The sequence below is a fragment of the Drosophila yakuba genome, chromosome 2R (assembly GCF_016746365.2).
Source record: "Drosophila yakuba strain Tai18E2 chromosome 2R, Prin_Dyak_Tai18E2_2.1, whole genome shotgun sequence".
In the NCBI taxonomy this organism is placed as follows: domain Eukaryota; kingdom Metazoa; phylum Arthropoda; class Insecta; order Diptera; family Drosophilidae; genus Drosophila; species Drosophila yakuba.
In genome coordinates, this window is record NC_052528.2 from 9,502,644 (window position 1) to 9,516,865 (window position 14,222).

At 42.7% G+C, this 14,222-nt stretch overlaps 1 long non-coding RNA gene across 2 annotated transcripts in view; it reads left to right on the forward strand.

Annotated features, from left to right (window-relative positions):
- Nucleotides 1–947: 947 nt before the first annotated feature.
- LOC120321022 overlaps nucleotides 948–14,222 on the forward strand; it is a 31,598-nt gene continuing 18,323 nt past the window's right edge. For both annotated transcript variants that reach the window (XR_006245135.1, XR_005560578.1), the window contains exons 1-2: nucleotides 948–1,412; nucleotides 13,655–13,755. This is a non-coding gene — a long non-coding RNA (uncharacterized LOC120321022). The remainder of the gene's footprint in view (nucleotides 1,413–13,654; nucleotides 13,756–14,222) is intronic.

Sequence of the window (14,222 nt, forward strand, 5' to 3'; positions counted from 1 at the left end):
CGCTGTAATCCTGTGCCCGTCCGTGTGTGTGTGTGTGTGCTGGCGTGTGTGTGAGTGAGTGCGGGCCGCAAATGGAGTATGTGTGTAAGTAGGGCTACAATATGTGGAGCAAGTTGCGCTTTGTTCGTGGCCAGGAACTCGTGGACTCCAAGTATCCACGAGCGGAAGTCCGATGAACAGCATCGCGATTCGGCTGCCGCTCGGCTTCATCCTGGCGACGCAGGCGCAGTTTTGGGAGAGAATAGGAAGGCAACGAAGAGCGCGCGCGAGAGAGCCGCAGAAACTGTTTCACTTCCGCTTCGGTGATGCTGCTGTCGAGGTCCTGTTAAGCCTTACAGAGCTGCGCCCACTGTTCCGTTGAAGGAAAGGCCCCTAAGGTCCAAAATTTAATATTGGTTCTGGGTAAAACATTCAAGTCCTTAATAAGTCCCAAGTACTTTCGTGGATAGGTATAATTTCAGTAGTTTCGTGCATGTCACAATGGAAATTATAAAATCTTCCCGGATATTCTGTTTTCCCTTTCCCAAAAGCCCACCGAAATTCCTTTACATCGCATAACAGCACTGGCCGTTCCGATTCCATCACGTTCCGCTTTGCTCTCGCGAAGGAGCAGCGCCAACATTCCACAGCGAAATGTTGCAACGCACGAGGCATTTTGCAGCGTGCAACGTCGGAAAATGCCGATGCGCGACGCAAATTGCACGCTTCGTGGAAATCGGAAAAGCGGAAAATGCCCGCCTCGTGTCGGAGTCCTATCTCTCTGCCGCTGTCCGTGCCGCTCACTCTCTCTCTCGCGCCCCTTTAGCCGAGATTTCGCCTACTGCTGCTGCTGCTGCTGTTGTTGCTGTTGCTGCTGCCGCCGCTGCTGCGGCTCGGCTGCTGCTGCGGTGCTGCTGCTGCGAAGGACTTCTGTGCTTTTGGGCTGTGCTGTTGGTCCTTGGGCCATCGCTCGTTCAGTCGTCGTTGCGTGTTGTAGGTGGCCTGGTCTACTGAGCTCCGTTTGGACTGCTCCTGCTCCAACTACTACTGCGGCCGCTGCTGCTGCTGCGGCTGCTGCATCTGCATCTGCAACCTGCAACACTCACACCACGGCAACAGAAATAGACGCGTCGCGTTCAGTCCCCGTCCTACGGCCTAACGTCATGTCGCGTAGTGTTCTGCCGAGTAAAGCTAGCAGACTGTAAGGTGACTGAACCGATCCTTAACCCATCACCTTCCTCTCCCACTCGAGTGCCGTGGATGTGTGTCAATTAAAAAGTCTCGTCTCAGTGAGTCGCGTGTTTAATTTGCGGCACGTTCCCCACACACACTTACTATCAATTTAATTAAAACGCCACAGACAGACCCATAACTTCCGTAAAACCAACCATCATAACCTCCGAACCGGGCCCAAAACTAAACACAATATTGCGGTAAGTTTCGCTCACGTTATTTTTAACTAATCGACAAATGGACATCGTAAATCGGAAAATAGCATTTTATTAGCTGTGAATTTGTTGATCCTGATGGATTTTATTGCTGCGGTTATGGGCTAGTTGGCAATTGGATTTTAATTAATTATGTTTGCACTTCGGTAGCTTTTTCAATGAAGTTTCGGCTGCTTTTTTGTTTTTGATTTTATGCCTGAGCTTTGTTTAATGACATGCAAATTGTATTTAGCTTCTGCGGTTAGAACTTACAGGTGTGAATATATACCAGTTAGTTTTCAATTTAGTAAATTGAAATTGGTCATGCGTGGGAAATGCCCAATAAGGAAGTTCAAGTGCTATATTTTCACATAGATAATCTTCTGATTAATGTAAATTATTTATGAGGCAAGACCTATACAAGAAATGCTATCATCCCTTTTTTAACTAAGACCATCCAATTTCAATACATATTTCAATTCTAACTCAAATACCACAATGTCTACTTTAACTTTAAGATACTCTAATAATGTGTGGTAACGAAACGACAATGCCCATGCCCAGCATTTATTTCTTTTAATAACATTTGAGTACATTCGAAAAACATTTTAAAGCTCCGCACCCTGATTGCTTTGGCTTTGAAAATTCTCAAAAAATGAACTGAAGCGTGAGCTTTTCCATTCTTTTCTTTCTGGCCCCGTTGCACACGAAACAAATTTCATTAGAGCGCACATAAATCAGCTTAGAGTGGGCAATAAAAGCCAAGAAGCTGTCTGAGAGTTTCAGGAAAAATTACAATGCATTACGCATACGCCAGGTGGGACAAATGTGCACAGAGAACCGTGGCGAATATATAACCGCCTTTAATCAGTTGCCAACTCGTTGGCAGACATTTAATTAGAAAAATCAACGGCATTAAATATTTCTGGCCCGGCTGCTAGACATTCCGCTCTTGTCTGCTCCAGACTGGCTGTCATTACACAGAAAATTAGATGTGCTCCGCTTCTGGCCCCGGCTGACATCCGCCAAGTCTGTCTGTGACAGAGAGGAACGACATCCTGCAAACGCGTGTTGAAATGTAAATAAAACAAAGGAAGGCAGGAAGCTGGGCGAGAAATCCTGGCGAACACAAGAATGTATGTAAAATAATAAAAAGCGACATTTACGACATAACATGGCAGCATATTACACGGAAAGCGCCGAGTGAGCAGGGAATGGGTAGCTCTAAACTGAGCCTCACTCGCAGTGGCACACACTGCGTATACGTATTCGCATTACAATGTTTTGCACTGATGGTTCCCTGCGAATACACCCCTCCTTTCCCACTTTCCCACTTCCCCATTTTCCCGCTGCCTCACTTCCTCGCCAGTTGCCATGCAAATGTATACAAAGTAATTATGTACATCTGCGCGCTTGTGTATTTTTCTGCTCGGCGCGACTGTGGGTGTGTGTACCTTGTAGTACTACTCAAATAATTGCCAAACCACACACGCAGCTCAGTCTGCGTTGGCTGCCAGGCAACAAAGCGCCTTTTAAGAAGCATAAAAACAACAGGCAAAAAATCGTACAAGACTACGAACTCGGTATGCTCTAGGCATGCATTTCAGAAGCCTTTCAAATTAATTTGATTTGTAAAGAAATTTGAAAAGAAGAAATGAAACCGCCTGTAAGTATCGGGTAGAAGTTTTATATATTCCAATTCAAAATATAGCGGTCTACTTTTCATAGGTGCTTCTAGAAAGACTATTTCACACGAATAGTAGCTAAATGTTAGTTATTTAAAAATTGAAATTTGAACGCTGAATAGGATAAAATTGAACTCCTTAATGTTATGTAAACCAAACCGCAAACCAATGAGTATTTTTCGTAAGAGTATCAGACATGCCTGAAAAACATTGTATCTTATTAACAAAACAAGGTTGTGTGTTGTGTGTTATACACCCCACACAAACACACCTACCGTGTCACCTTGTTGCAAAAATATTCAAAGTATTGTTCGCCGTAATTTTGGGATACTTTTCAAAGCTGAAGGAGAAACAAGAACAACAAAGCAGATGGAAAACAACATGGAAAAGTTTCATCAGAGCATACGCCATGAATTTTCATTTAATTAGGCCGCCTTTCCACTCCCACCTCGTATTTTTACAGTGATCTCAACCCTTTGATGGTTAGGCAAACTGGTGAAAAAAGGGAGTTTATTGCAGAAGAAACCCTTTTCTGCTTTATTGTTTGCATGGGCTCGAGAGTTCGCAATTGAGGCGATGGGGATGCAAACACTTTCAAATGATTTCATTTTCTGGAAAACCACACAGAAGGAAAGGCTAAGAAAAAGAAGAGCTGGCCAATTTATAGGCCAGCTTTTCATCTACTATGATCAACAACCACATCCAGAAAAGACATTGAAACCAATTAATTTTAAATTGTTTCCAGGCCCGTCCTTCAAACGACGTAGCCTCCTTTTTGTCTGAATAATGAGCGTTCAATTTGCAGAAGGTGTCGATGGGAAAAGGTTTTCTTTGGCCAGCTCTGCTTTCTTTCTGCTTCCTTCACTGCCGTCCCTTTGTTTGGCCTATCTATTTTCCGGGGCTAATTGAAGTCTGAGTGCCGGCAGACGGAAAACCGCAAAAGGTCGTTACGATACCGGGGGGATACGGACACTCCGGCAAGGCGAACCTCGTTGGGCTACTTTCAGCAGCCCGTAAAAGTAGGCAATAGCATTTTCAAGTTTTCTTTTCCTGCCCTGGCATGCCCGTTTCCCCTTTTGAAATTTTCACACATGATTTTTTCATAGACCAATTTGCACACATTATAAGTTTGCAACCGCAAATTGCCACACCCCTTTGGGCATACCGACAACAAAACCGAAAGAAAAGAGAGAAAATAAACTTAGCAATTTTCCTTTTATGCTGAGGCGTTGGAATTTCCTAGTACTTATAGGCAGGCTTCTGTTTCTCCAGCTCCCCTTAAGCACAAAGCAAATTTCTTTTATGCCCCGAAAACAATTTGCTTAGTATCAGATGTATAAGTTGCCTGAACTTTCGCTCACAGCCAGAGCAACCGGATCCCTGTGTGCCTTAATGCCCAGCAATGTGTAATATATTGCTCAGAGACTATAGAAATCCTCATATTTAATTAAAATGTCCATGCGCTGACATGTATTTCTTTCTGTGTGCCCACAAGTCCATCAACGCAGCCAACTAAACAAGCAAGCAATTATTTGCTACTTTGGCTACGCTTGCGTAAACTAAAGCTGGAATTATCAGCAAACACACGCAGATTAGGGGAGAAGGACTCTTCGGCAGACTCCACATCGTGTGGAGCACATGGACAACCAGCCCACAGCCACCAGAAGCACTCGCCTTCAACCCGAATGTCTTCATATATTTCCGGGGGCCCCAGCCACAAGACCATAAAATTAAACTAGTGCATAATTAAAGACTCGCAATTAGGCGTAATTTAGTTGGTGTGCGGGTGAGCATTTGAGGGTGCCCTCGTATCTCCCATCGCCACACTTTTGCCACATTAGATTTTAATTAAAAAACTTCCCAAGCTCGCAATTTGTGAAGCTTTTGGCCCGTCACACTGACACTGCATTTAATTTGGCCCTTTAGCTGACGACCCTTCTGCGAACCAATTGTTTTCGGGACGCCATCTTCGGTAGTCGATTTCTATCCTCGTTGAGTCCCAAAGTCCAGTTAAATGAGGCTGGAAAATGCGTATACACATGTCGTTTAGATAACAACATCCTTGGAAAATCAGCCGGGTAGAAGGCAAACGGCGGAGAAAATAAAAGAAGGGGAAAGCTGGAAAAGGGCATCAAAGCATAATCAGCAAAAAGCAAAAAGTCAGAGCGCTGCAGATTCGTTGTAAACAAATCCGAGTTGTAATAATTAATCCAACAGATTTACAGCACGGAAACTTTCGCGAAGCGGTTTCATTACTCAAAACTTGGTCTAAGACGGTGGGGAAAGCGGAAAAGCTTAGTGGCGGATTTTCCCGGCGGACCGCGACTTTGTTGTTCTTATTCCTTAATGCAAAGACAGCTTATTTTTTATGCAATGCCAGTGCCGAACGGCAAGAATGGCTGCTGATACCAGCTCTAATTGTACTTAGTATGCAGACAGGCAAACCGACCAGCTGACTGACTGACTGACAGACTCTCTGACTGACAGCCATTCATTTCAATTCGAGGGAAATAAATCTCATGCTGCTGCTGACGGCAAGTCAAATATTTATGCAGCCGGAGGAGATTTCGCAAAGCCAGTAAATTAATTAATGGAAAAACAGCGCCGCGGATGGGAAAACATCTTAAGGTTGCTGAGCGCATCTAAGCCGATTTTCCGCAATGCAAAAAGTCCGTTTTCCGAGTGGCGGGCCTCTTGAGGCATCTTTCGAGATTTGCATTGCATTGGGATGTGGCAATTGTTTAGGGCCTGGCCTAATTGACAGCTGGCAAGTTAATTAAGGCTAATTAGTGGCCTAATTGATACGAATGGGTTGCAAAGTATGGGTGTGAGATAGGAGCACCATTCAAATCAGCCAGAGCTCTCATAAACAGTGTATGTGCAGGTTAAGCTTGCTAATTGGACTTATCCAAAAATTTAATAAGTCAGTCAATTGCCTGGAAACATATACAACTTTGAAATCTGTTCTACGTTCAGAGAAGGCTACTGAACACTCATGAAGCATCTAAACTTAAAGCAAGCCTCTCCAAACAATTTCAATTAAAATGTTTAGCTTACCCTCGCCGTTCTTGTCCTTTTCTTTGACTCAGAGCCCAGGAGAAAAATAAATAAGCCACCATTAGCGCCATCGATCAAGTTTGTGCTTATCACGATTGCCTGTTTTTCCAGCTGAGACGTGTTCCATGCCATTTGTATTCGTGTTAAAATCAAATATTTTATCATTGGGCCGAGCCTCAGGAATGTAAATATTGGCATAAACATTTAAAAGGCAACACAGCAGAGCCCACATAATGTAGGTCCCCTTCAAAACAGGACGTTGTATTGAACACACCCAAAAAGGAAAATAAGGAAAGTAACAAAAAGTGTGTCTGGCGCTTTGAATGTATAACAAGGCATCGGGGCCAATAATCGAGTAGACGCCCCACAAAGCCTATATAAATATGTATCCAGGTACATAAGCAACCAGTTCCAGGTATTTACCACATGGGGGAGCAATGGCAGAAGGTTCCGAGGGGTGTAGAAATTCAGACCTAATTTTCCGCATTTCTCTTTTCCGGCACTGCTTTTGTTTTCGTTTTTTGCAAAGAACCTTTACCAAATGTCGCCCTTGGCCAGAACACGAAAGCCCACAAAACCGGAGCCAAGTCGGGGGTCGAAGGTCCAGAAATTTGGCATAAATCACATAAATATGCAGCGCTGGAAAATGTCAAGGAACGGGATAAGCAGCAACCAGTGACGAGGATTTGTGCCACGGATTTCATCCGTATTTCATCGACCTTCGCCTTCGCCACCGCATCCATATTTATTCCAGTGTAAACGTGTTCAGCTGCCGTTACTGCCTTTGGCTCAAACGGGATTAGCTTTTAATGCCCACGGTTATGTTATTTACAAATGGCTTTTCGAATGATGCGCCACAGTTTGTGGGATCTCCTCTTATTTTGCCATCTTCTTTTTGGTGAGCTAGAATTTAATATCATGGCGAAAGTAGTTGCCATTAATCAAACGTGCTTGTGCCATTTATTATTTTCTGCAACCAAGTGGTTACTATTTTTTTATCTTAGAAGGCGTAAAGACCATGCAAAATCAATTTAAGTATAAGATGATTTCTTAAATTCATTATTAATGCCATACTAAAACGGCCAGAAGTCTTTTTTCGGCTTCAGGGCATAAATATTTTCTGCAACAACATTTGGAATACTTTTGCACGCGAAACTGCATTCAGCAAGAATGATTCTTATTTTGTATATGTGAATATGTGAAAAACCAGTGGGGACAATGTGATGTCTCCATCGCACTCGCTTCAACTGTCAGCGGGATTTTCCTGCACGACTGCCTGCATGTCCCGTGTCCCGTGTCCTTGCCATCCTTCAGCTGTCAGTCAGGCATTCAACACACGCGACACAGCGCGAGAGATTCATAATTGTTGCAGATCCATGGCCATCCTCAGTCCCATTCCCATTCCCATTCCGATTCCCGTTTACCAGGACACAATGATCATCATCACCATGGCTTCATCATAACTTTAATGCATTGTAATTGTGCCACCGTCGTCATCGTTTCTCAGCACTCAAGAAAACGTACAATTTACGACGAAATATTGAAGATGAAGTATCAAGATGTAATCTAATAAGTAATCTAAAGAAGTAAGAGTATTAATAATATATTTAAGAATAAAACTTCATTTTTAAGACTTTCAATAAACGATAAATCAAAGCATTTGCCGCGACAGGATACTACAACGATTCGTCCTAATGTTTAAAAATATATTTGTTTTACCTTAAATTTAAAAGTAGTATGGTATCACCCAACACACAGTATTGGTTTCAGTGCATCAGTATCTGTGTTGCGGCGACAAGCTGCAGAGCTGTGTTACGTATACGCAGTGTAGTGCCCGGACAATTTGTGCTGCAATCTGTGCCAGAACAGAGCGCTCGTCGTTGGCTCACTTAACGGCTTAATATATTGTTCCTGCAGCTGCGACTGCCATGGCATAATATCCTTCCAACACACACATGCACATGCACATGCACACGGCATTGCATGGGTGCACATGGCATGTATGAAAAAACATAGACAGCGGAAGAGTAAAAAGCAAGGCGAAAACCAATTCAATGCAGCTTATTTTTATGCGCAGGCATACTTAATATTTATAGTATCGCACGGTGTAGGACAGTGTGCGTGTGCGTGTGCGAGCCACTATTTCGTAATTTAATTACAAACTTTGCGCCATTAATTTAAAACTTTAGGCCAGCTATCGAGTGCGGCTGCCGCACGAGCAGCAGACTCCACGTGCCATAGAAACGGGCTCCAACGAGTGTCTTCCCTCCTCCGACCATCATCCCTGTTCCCTATGTGGTATATGTGTGTGGACCACACGCTGTCACCGGCAGGACAATGGATGTGCCGCCCTTCTGGTTTATGCGCTCGAAACATATTGAAAAGCCAACTCGGCCATTTGTCAGCCGGAATCGCGTTCAACTTTTGTAATTAGATAGAGTGAAGGAAGGCTGTTGAAATGGCGTCGAAAGTTGCTCACTTTTCGCCGCCTGTTGTTATTAGCTATGCAATTCAATCAAGAACCTTTCAATTATTAAATGTTTATACTTGAAGTGGGTTTTAATAATAAAACGTGTCAGTCAAGTAGGGCCTTCACATTTAAGTTTATTAGATACTTTTTATTACTTTATTTTAGCATTATTTTTTACATATTTGTTTTTAACCGTGAACTTTTCCCTGTTATTTCAAGACGACAATCATTTTGTGACTACATTTTTTCGCCACGATGATATTATCCAAAGCAGCTTAGTGCCATTCTTTGTCCTCTTCAAAATGTCAGTTTCAACAAGAAAAAATCGCAAGAGCTGAAAATATGCAGCAGCTAAAATAAAATGCTAAATGGAAAGCCAGTGCATTTTCATCCTATCGAAGAAAACTTTAGCGACCTGAGCGCACAATATTATTGCAGTTTCCACCTTACTTTTATATATGTATATATACATAGATATAAATATGAATTTTCCACGACATGCAATATTCTTGGCCCACGCTTATTATGTAAATTTGGAGTTCACCTTTTTGGCTGATTTATGGCGCTGCCGCTGTGGCAAAAATATCATTAAAACTGCAATGCAGCCACTCAACTTGATGAACTCTCTTTCGTCCCGTCTAGCGCTTTTATCTGCCCCTAATGCCTGTCAATTGCATTTGCCAGGATCTGGCTTATCTGTCTCTCCTCCGACTTCCACCGTGCTTCCTGTAATAAATCAACTCATGCCCCATCTCATCTCCCTCTGCTTTTCCGCTATTGGCCTTAGACGCATGGCATCATCCTGTCAATGTCGCTGGCACTTTTCTTCGTGCATATGTATATGTATATATAAGAGTTTCGACACATAATTGTCTATGTTCTAGGTGTCGACAGGGCATGAGAAATTTCCCTTATTCCCACCCATCATTGATTGAGTTCTGCTCGCTTTTTCTTTGCCTTGAGTGCCATATCATCTACTTGAGTGGTTGGATTGCAGTTCATAAGTTTATGCTATCACAGCCGAGTTTCCAGCTGCATTTGTTTCCATCTATCTAATGCGGCAAGTTTGATTAGAGTCGCTAAACTGGCCGCAAACTTTTAAAAGTTTTTTGGATGCAATTACTTTAACGTAAATGCTCAGGCTGGACTCTCTTCGAAAAGCTAGTTAGTTCAACATTTGCATAGGGCTGAAAGCCAATACTCCGCATTAATTATTCACGCTTATTTAATCCTATGAAATTTATGGACCCATGACTGTTGCTGCTGCAAAACAAACACCTCTAGACCCAGGCTTACACACTGAAAAAATACAATTCAATATACTGAATTAAATTGAAGTTTAAGTATATATTTGATATATTCCTACGTTCTCGAAACTATATTTCGAATAAAAAGATATGGAAATTATAAGTTAAATTCCTGAGTAGTGGCTTTTTTTTAAGTTTGAAATAAGTTTTCTATGTGCACCTACGTAAATTTAATTTCAGATAAATGTGTGAGGGCGAACACTAACTAAATTGCATAATGAATTTGTCGACATAATGGCTTAGGACTCAAAGTTGCGTTTCCTAATGAAGAAATGACCAGAACAGAGTGTGCAGCGTTGATAAGACGCTGTCAGTATAAACTTGTTTTCAAATTAATTAGAGTAGTAAAGCCAATTAATGCGATTATACTATATGAGTGCGTGCATATTAATCAGCCTGCCCAAATCGCATTAGAGGATTTGGTTATTTTAGGGAACTATTCTGACAGGAATCAATCAGCTGCTCCATGGCCTGCTGCAAGTTTTATCATCTCTGCCAGACTCTTGAAATCCCGATGCATTTTGCATGTCGTCAGCTACCCGTTGGTGTCCCGTGTCCTGTGTTCTGTGTCCTGCGTCCTGTCTATGGCACTTGGCCTGCTCGTTTATTTAACACTGATTGCCAATGCACACAGAGATTTTGGCAGCACGGAGCTCTTCTTTGGCCCCTTGGCTGGAGCCGACCTCAGCAAACTCTGAACTTCGACTATCCGATAGCCTCTCGACCCAAGTGCCTCCTCCCCGTCTGGGAAAATATGGTCTTGAAGCGCTTTTGGCCATTGCTTTCTAGAGTGTATATGTATATCTGTTCCCCTTTTATCTTCGTTCGAATGACATCTGCCGGGGGCGGCTCAAAACTGTTTCAATTAGTTGAAATCTCTCTCAGATTCCGGAAATAGGAATTCGTTTATTCAACCCCCATCAAATGCCTTTAATTGACAGCCCGACATACGAGTAATGAACTTTGTTTTGGGTATCGACCAAATTATATGGCACCACTTTAAGCAGCATTCAGAAATGTATTGGTCGTGCATTTAACATTTTACCGGACATATATTGTTTAAGGTCGAGTAGAAAAAATAAGCGCGAGCACAATGTGAAATAAAAATGTGCCAGCCGCAGGAAATTAATTGAGTTAATTTATAGGCCAGGTGTGTCATAAATTAAAGCAACCTGAAACTGCAGTAGAGAGTTCAGTGTGCAAGAAAACATTGCATAATTTATGGGATGCAAACGACATCATGGTGTAGTTAGCGTCGCAAAATTCCATTACATATTGACCTAGCACGAAAACCCTTTTGGAGAGCAAGAAAAAATGGCAAATGAAAAGTGGAAGGCTGCTTGCCATTAAATGTAAACCCCTTCAGAAGGTAGGAAAAGTAACTTTTCAATCAACTTGAGACGGGTTAGCGCACAGCCGGGGTAAAGGGCGCTGGGAAATGGGGACTCGGCTTTCTGACAATTTATAGAGCTCAAAGTGAGGGGCCAGCCGGAGTGGCAGACTCGAAGGGGATCGACTTGCCATTACTTTAAGGCCATAATTCCGTGCGTCGGAGAAGAACTAATTGAGCCGCGCCTCCTTTGGACAGACATGTTAGAAGCACTTAGAGCTCGAGATGAGCATAATAATGATGATTCAGATCAATGGCACTCCGCAAATCAAACTAAAGTTGTTTGCTCGTTTGCCCGGCTGCCAGCCAATTGTTATGCAAATAGCCAAGTGCTTTTCAGCTCTTAAGCCGTTGGAGGAAAATTTTTTAAAATAACCCACACTCGTGCAGTTTGAACAGCATGGAAATGGAAAATACGAAATGGCAAAAGCAAAAGCAAAGGGGTAGCAAAGTTCAACTGAGGCAAGCAAATGGGAAGTGGCTGTGGAGATTGCAAGGACCTCACTAAATCAATATGGTAGTGGCTCTGCATTATGTGGTCTCTGCCTGTCCAGGTGTTCCGCAGCCTGGACTCCAAGTCCTGGCTCCGCAGCTCCGCAGCTCCCCCGTCCTGGGCCACAAATCAACATTTGACTTCTGCATAAATTGCAAGAAGCAACAAAATTGCTGAAGAGAAGAAAAGTAATTTTCCCGCTTTCGTTTGCAGCTGCAAAACTGCGCACCACAGCCGCCCACATTTCCCCCATCGGATTCCGCCCCATTGTTGATGATGCTCTCCCACCACTCCCACTCCCACCACCATCTCTACCAGCTCCTGGTGGCCGTTGATGCCTTCGGGAGCGGACACAGACCTCTGTGGTTCGCTGTGGTTCGTTGAGTTACCTGCACATTTCGTTGCTTACCCCATCGCCCTCATGTTAATAAGATGGGCGGCAATTTGTATGCCACTCAACTATATATACAGATCATACACAGAGAGAAACTCAAAAAAGTCCATTCTCTCGATTAAGCCACATTTTAAACAGTCCCTTTTTGAATTAAAAAATTGTAAATCACTTATACGGAAATGTTGGAAATGTTATTTCCAAATTTATATTTAATTTACTTTAATTAATCCATTTGGGATTATTGCGTTTTCTAAACTGAATATAAGTTCGTTGACTACAGTGTAGAATTGTTATTTCCGAGCGCAAATAGTTTCTATTTTTCTTAGAAATTTCTGTTCTTTCATTTCTTGGGAAAGTGCCAATGCATCCGACTTAATGCGTATATGGATCGATTTGCATTTCATTACCTGTTCGAGTTGATTGCAAAAATTGCAAAGAAAATGCGAGGTACGCTTCCGAAGAACCTAGGGGTTCTTTTTTGTTGTGGGCTCTCATCACCCTCGACGGTGAAAGGTGGCAAAAAAAGTAGCATTTCGGTTGCAGGGACCTGTGGTAACAGGAGTCCAACGATGCCAAACAAAACTCAACACAATCTGTGCCAAAAGCCGGTGCAAATCGAGCTGAATCAAGCCGAATCGATGTGCGAATGGGCAAGGACAACAACAAGGACACGGCAGCAAGGACAAACAGAAACAGGAAATGGACGTTGTGTGCTCAAGTTTGTTTCCGCTTTCCTTCTTTTGAAATTCAATGCGACGCTTTTTGTTGATCTCCATTGTAAAATCGTGTGTGGAGTGCAGGGCTGTGTGAGATGTGCCAGGTATGGATACGCCAGGACATGCGAGGATATGCAGAGGTGTGTAGGTGTGTAGGTGTTAGGGGCGTTGTGGGCATGTCACCGTCCAGAGAAGCTCTTTGTTGTTGCCGCTGCAAATGCAAATTTGTTCAAAGTTTATTGAGTGCACGTGACGGCAAACAAAAGTGCAAAGTTTCCCCCGGGCTCGCTCCTTTTATAGTTTTCTCCCTTATTCTGCCTTAAAATTTTGAATTGCAAATTTCTTGGTCAACTTAAGCACACTTAAAACATACCTTTTTTATATGACTAAGCCGCCTTAATGAGTGTAATTTGAATAAATGGGCTGCCAGCTTATATGCTAATTTTTTGGACAATTTAATTACGGTCCTGAGTTGGGTGAGAAGTAAAATAAACCACTAAAGCTTTGTTAAAAATGTAACTTTACAAATTAATAGGGACCCAAAGATAATTCAATATTTAAGGTTATTTTACAGGCATAATGGGAGTGATTATTAACTACAAAAGTTCGCTTTAAATGTATACAAGGTTATCACAAAATGCAGGGAATAGTTTCTAACGTAACTTGGACAAATTGCATATCAGTACATCAGCTCAACTGAAAACAACCAAGTTTAACCAAATTTTCATCATTGCAGGCCAAGACCCAACTAACCGGCCAGATCAGAAAGAGATGAAAGCATTAATAAGGAAAGAGATAGAGAGCGTCCAAAACCTAGCCCCGAAAATCGATAAACTGGTGAGTACTCGCCCAGCCGAATTTTATTTGGCTGCTTGCTTATTGCAAATGCTTTTATAAATTTTATGACTCAATACTTCCATTGTGGCAATAGACGATGACAACGACAACGACGACGACGACATTTAACCTAAAGACTTTTGTGCCGGCACTGAAAAGATGGCATTGCAATATTATGCGCCATCGCCATTCAGCGCATCCTTGCGCATCTAACCGACTATAATTTTAAAGCCACAAAATCCGAGAACCGAGAATGGGTATGGGTTGTGGTTCCTCTTGCAAAGAATAAAGCGACGAGGGCAGGGAACGGGACCCAGACTGTCTGCCAAAGTGAATTTGTGGCTCTGAATCCAAATTGCACACAAGTCGAGCTTGAGTTTGCAGAGGCAAAAGAGAAAAAACCGAATCGAGCAAGTGGAAAATCGAAAAAATTCTAGTCTTCCCATGCTTTTTTCTGGTCTCTGCAA